A 5,996-nucleotide genomic window follows, 5' to 3' on the forward strand; every position below is an offset into this window, starting at 1 on the left:
GTCTTCTCTTTTCCACGCTAAACAAGCCCAGCTCTCTCAGCCTGTCCTCGTACAATGGGTGCTCTTGTCCTCTCATCATCTTTATAGCCCTTAGTACTTAGGACTACTTCACATCTTATTATGACCTGGTGGTAGGATGCCCTTATGCAATTGTAAGTGCCACAATACTTACATTTTCCAAACCTGAATAAAATAGAGAATACAAATTTTAAAATTCAAGACCTTTGGCTCTGTAAAGTACGACACACACACACACACACACAAAATAGTAATAATTAATTTTTAAAAAATATTGGACAGCTAACAAGGTAATGTAAGAAATTCAAATACTATCAAGGGATCTGGTTACAGAGAGACAGCAGGAAACCACATAAAGGACATCTTCCACCTCTCAGAGGCTTACTCTTTTTCAATGTGGCAGTAGTATGATGAGCAATCCCTCACAGCTGGACAGATGTCCAAGACGAACACTCTGCCCTCATTGCTTGGTGCGGGAGCATACCTTCTGAGCAAGGGGTTTCCAGCAGCAGAACCAAGGTATTCTGCCCAGATTGTAACTGCAGCTTCAGGAACATTAATGGAAAGTACAGAATTAAAACCAATTTTCTTAGAGCCCCATTAAATTGGCTACCTTTACTGACACCATTTCTGTCACTTAGAAATTGAATTAAGAGGGTGATTTCAATATAGATTTTTAGCAAGACATTTCAGGAAATGATCCAGGACAAAGGGACACCCAGCCTGGAATGCGGTGTCAAAGCCCTAGATAGACCCAGTGTCTATCTTATGTGCAGAATATACTCTATCTGAGCAGATTTTAAGAAGCTCCCTGTCCCCAACAGTGGTCATAAGGAAGCCTATTTTGAGGTAATGTTCAGGCTTTGCATAAAGCCCACTGTAGTACCAAAGAGTGGATTCTCCTTGAGAGAGGTGAATGGTAAAATTCATTAACCCACAGGCATTGCAAGGCCTGACTTTCAGAAATATGTATTTGTAATGTGAAAAACAACACCTGTATTTCAAGACCATACTATTACATCTTGAAAGAATTTGCATCTACTTGAAAATACAGACAAAAAATTCTCCTCTGTTGTACCAGGCTGACTGTGTAAAGCATTTAGCAAATGTCTCTGTTAGACTGGGCAATAAAAAATAAACTATCATTTATTTAAAATTATAACACTTCCCAAGAACTAAGAGATGAAATCTTTCCATGGAGTCACCTCAAGATAATATTTGCCAATCAAAAGATGTATTTGTTTACAGTCCTTCTAGAATAAGTCTATTATAGGATGTTATGTTCATCATAATAGACTTTAGCCATTGCAGAATAATTCACTAGATTGATCCCATGTGACACAGATAAAAGATCTGACTGATGGTAGTAAGAATCCTGTTTGCAGATATTATTAACCTTGTGAAATAGATGAAGAAATGTAAGGCAAGTGAATTCAAAAGAGCATAGATTATTTAGGGTACTGGATGAAGTCTAAATAATATTGTACATAGTCTGGGAACTAGAGAGTACGAGGTGAATCAAACAGCCATCCAATAGAGAAAAAAGGAGACAGAGGTTATTTTAAGAAAATAAAATTATAAAATAATATGAAACTTTTGTTCCAGTACAAGCAGGCAAATAAGGTTATAGTTTAAATTAGCTGAGATTTTGTGGTTGCAAATTCTGTTTACTCTGAGTTCATTGGTAATGCTGGGGAACATTCCTGATTGCCGTAGGGTAATCCAAAAATGAGTCCAGGATTCCAAAAATGTGTCCAAAAATGTCCAGGAGATCCCACCACTCTTATTCAGTGAATGCAAAGACCAAATAACTTGCTCAGCCTGAAAATCCCATAAACCAATAAAGAAAGAAAGTCTGCCTAGAAACAGCCAAATTTACTTGCAAGTGGAAGAAAGTCTGAAAACAGCCTGTGAGAAAAATGTGGTCATTTCAGGACCTTCCCACCTTAATTACCTAACACTTTTGTATAGATGATCACACAAACATGTTGTTGGCAGCCATTCCCTTTACTCCCCCTTCAGAATCTCTATGTATATTCCCACAGTGAACTGCTGGAAAAGAACTGCCTGCTTTGCATACACGTAAGTAATTAGCACAGCATACCCCATCTTGGCATCCTACAACAACAAGTGTTTTCCACTGGAGTGTTTTTTTTTAAAAAGCAGCCAATCTGTAGATATTCAGATAGAAAGTGGGTCTTATTTTATTTCAGAAAAGAAATTGCCTAGTGGAAATTCTGAAAGTAAACCTTGTTGATCCAGGCTGTGATACAAACATTTTATTGTTTGAGAAATTAGCTCATTCATATCCTTTTTTACATTTTTGACTTTTTTAATGTGAACTAACTAATCACCTGAAAAAAATTCCGTAGGCATCTGTCATATGAGAACAGGCTGAGAGAGCTGGGCTTGTTTAGCGTGGAAAAGAGAAGACTGAGGGGAGACCTCATCAACATGTATAAATATCTGAGGGGAGGGAGTTGAGAGGATGGAGCCATTCTTTTTTCAGTTGTGCCCAGCAACAGGACAGGAGGCAATGGGCACAACCTGAAGCACAGGATGTTCCGGCTGATTATGACAGGGCACTTCTTTACTATGAAGGTGACAGAGCACTGGAGCAGGTTGCCCAGAGAGGTTGTGGAGTCTCCTTCTCTGGAGATATTCAAAACCCACCTGGGTATTATCCTGCACAATGTGCTCTAGGAGATCCTGCTTGGCAGTGGCGTTGGACTAGATGATCTTCAGAGGTTCCTTCCAACCTCAACCATTCTGTGATTCTGTAACCTCATTTTATTTACCTCAGTTAGAGCATGGAGTAAACATTCCAAGGTTAGATATTTTAATGTATGTCATAAACTGACTTCTTAAAATAAGTAAATAAAAAGAAAGAAATTCAGAAAGCACAATGATTTGATGATAGGAGGATTAGAGGAGAAGTCTGGAGAAAAAAAAAAAAATAATAAGGTAAACCATGAAGAGAGGACACAAATGTATAGATTTTTCTTGTTCCTCCAGTTTCTAAAGTTCTTGTGTGAAAGCTGCTTAAAGCATATGCACTTCCTCATATCAAATTTAATATTAATGCTTGTGCTTGTTTATGAAAGACATGAACAAACACCACATTATTGGTCAAATTCTTATTCTAGAACAAATAAAGGGGATCAGAAGTTTTTGAAACAAAGAATGATTCACAGAAGAAAAAGAGCAGGTAAGGTGGAAGATGTTATCCTCAACATGAGAAATGCAACATAATCTGGAATTGTCCTGACAGTGACCATACAAATATACAGACAGTTGTATATTTAGTTATGACAAACACACATACACATAAAAAGTATTCTGAAGTGACAAGTGAGAAAACCAAGCAGAAGGCAATAAGTCTAAAACTATGTTCTAATCATCAAAACAATCCCGTTTAACATACAACTATATTTTTTTTTAGGATGAAGTTTTTGTTTGTTTGTTTGTTTGTTTGTTTGTTTTTACGTGGGAAGAATCGTTCTTAGCTGGGTAGCTTCTGTGCCCCCATGAATGAAATCAGGAAATAGAATATTTCTGTCTTTCACTAAGTGACTGGAAAAAGAGGGTTATTTTCACCAACACAACATCTTCTGCTACTTTAGCATGAGATGTTCTCAAACGAAACAAAAAATTATGTTTAATATGCCTGCAACAGGAAGCTCTTATTGCAGTTCTTAATGATTTTATTTCTGCAGCTGGGGGATGTATTACAAATGGAAAATCTCTTTGTTTTTTATTTTGTGTTGTACTTTGTCATTTGTAAAATCAGCAGAACTGAAGTTGCTGTTACACTAATGTGTTGTTTTCATAATAACAGTTATTGCAAAGAATTTATTCCTGTCTAGTTTAGATTGAGATTTCCAAAATAGATAGAATTTAAAATAGAATTTAAAATGATAGCTGGGAATGATATAAAATCAAAATTTCATAGAACAAACCTGTTATGATGTTTTTCCAGCAGATTTTTTTTTCATCTTCATGCAGTCTGATCATTATGTTTGCAGTTTAGAAAGAAAGGAAAAAGCAGTATTAGAAAGTATTTCTTTCAATTTTTTATTCCTGATTTCTCATTGTAGCTGACAGGCAGAATGTTTATGTGTCCTAGGCTGGACGATTGCCTTTTCTGGCTCTTAGAAACCCTATTTGGAAACAACTCTTTCACAGAACCAGGGGAGATGTGAAAATACAAGGGAATATTGTATGTGTAACAGTAGAAGAATCAGATGACGTTGCAGTTCAAATTACAGTAATATCATTTTATGAAATATATTTCATTTTGTCGCAATTTACTCAGAGAACTAAAAAATCTGTCTATGTAATATCTAGTTCCTATTGAACTAACTAAAGACATAGTATATGACTTAAAACTACATTCAATTAGTAAGAGTTTGTGAATCTTTTTCTTTTTTTTTAGGTAAGATGAAAGTACATCAGCCTAGGATTAAGAACATAGTGGGATAATTATCTCATTGGTTTAACATTGAACATGCCTCTTCAGTTCATAACCCACACTGAGTGGGATCTGAGCTAGGTAATCTGTGTCATAACTTGTGTCAAGGCACAGGGGAACAGTCTGCTCCACAAAAGAACAGAAATTTGGGAGCTAAGGGGACAGGCAGTTAGGCGGGACCCCATCCCACAGCACCCAAATAAGAAAGGCAGAGCAGGGCTGGTGGCAGTGGCCAGGGTCAACCCTGACTATAAGACAAGAGCTGATGATGAAGAGAAAGGCCCTAAGCCCTGACCAGGAGGAAAAAAGGTTGCAGTGGCTGTTAGTGAGCACAGGGCCCTGGCAGCTGTTTTGGAAGTTGGACGTCGGGGTTGAGGGAGGCCAGAGTAAAAATCAGTGCTGGGCTTAATTAGTTTAGTTCTGAGGCCATTGAAAAGACCATCATGAAAGTTTTTCCACCAGTAGTTCTCTCAAGAAAGGCAGGTTTTAAATTTGGGGACACATCAAATAAAATGAAATAGAAAAGTCTTCTCATTAATTAACTGAATGGAACTGGAAAATAGGAACTGTTATTACCATATCCAATTACCACTTCCACTGGAATGTCATTTTAGGACACTTACACGATGTTTTGTATGGATCACATGTATGTGTGCATGAAAGCACACATCCAGGGGAAAAAAAAAAAAAAAAAAAAAAAAGGAAAAAAAAAAAGAGTATATGTTTTTGTATATGTTTTTTCCATAAGCAGTTCCATAAAATGGAGAGTCTGGCAATATCTGCAGTAGAAATGGAGGGATGAAGGCAATTTATAGGGATATGCCTGAATGAGCTTTTAGCAACCTGGTTATGATATGAGATGCATAATGAAGACAGTAACTGCAAAATTCTCTCTATCCTGAATTCTTCATATTTATTTCTATGACCAACATGCATTGAGAGCTTATTTGCTACAGTCCCTACATCAGACAGTAGAGCTGGTCTGGGAGTGACTACATATGACCATATCACTTGGCTGAGCCCAGTGAAGATACCTCTAAAACATAGCCTCTATGTCAGTTCTGATATACATGTCAGTTCTGGCATATACTTTTCTCCCTGTATATATTTTAACATTTAGATCTATCTGCTAAACACTGTGTATTGACATTTCAACGTTTTCATATTTAACTAGCTCAAGAAAAATATAAATCCAAATCTGTGACAAATATTCTCATATAGAAAGTGCTTTTATGGCCCCTTGCAATCAAACCCTTACGGAAAGATTACCCATCAAGCAAAAGACCATCTAACTGTAGGGTCTTATCTAAAAGGTAGGAACCTCTTCATTAATGCGATCTTCTAGACATTCCATCAATCTGTGAATTATATATTGATACTGTACAAAGGTACTCTCTTGTCTGATCCACATGTTACAAAATATTAGCAGTAAAACTTCCACATTTTCAGTCATTGTATAGGAATGATTCACCATGTATTTCATGGTTTGTGGTTTGCTTACCCAGCA

The sequence above is a fragment of the Netta rufina genome (genome assembly GCF_964035555.1).
Source record: "Netta rufina genome assembly, chromosome: Z".
Lineage (NCBI taxonomy): Eukaryota > Metazoa > Chordata > Aves > Anseriformes > Anatidae > Netta > Netta rufina.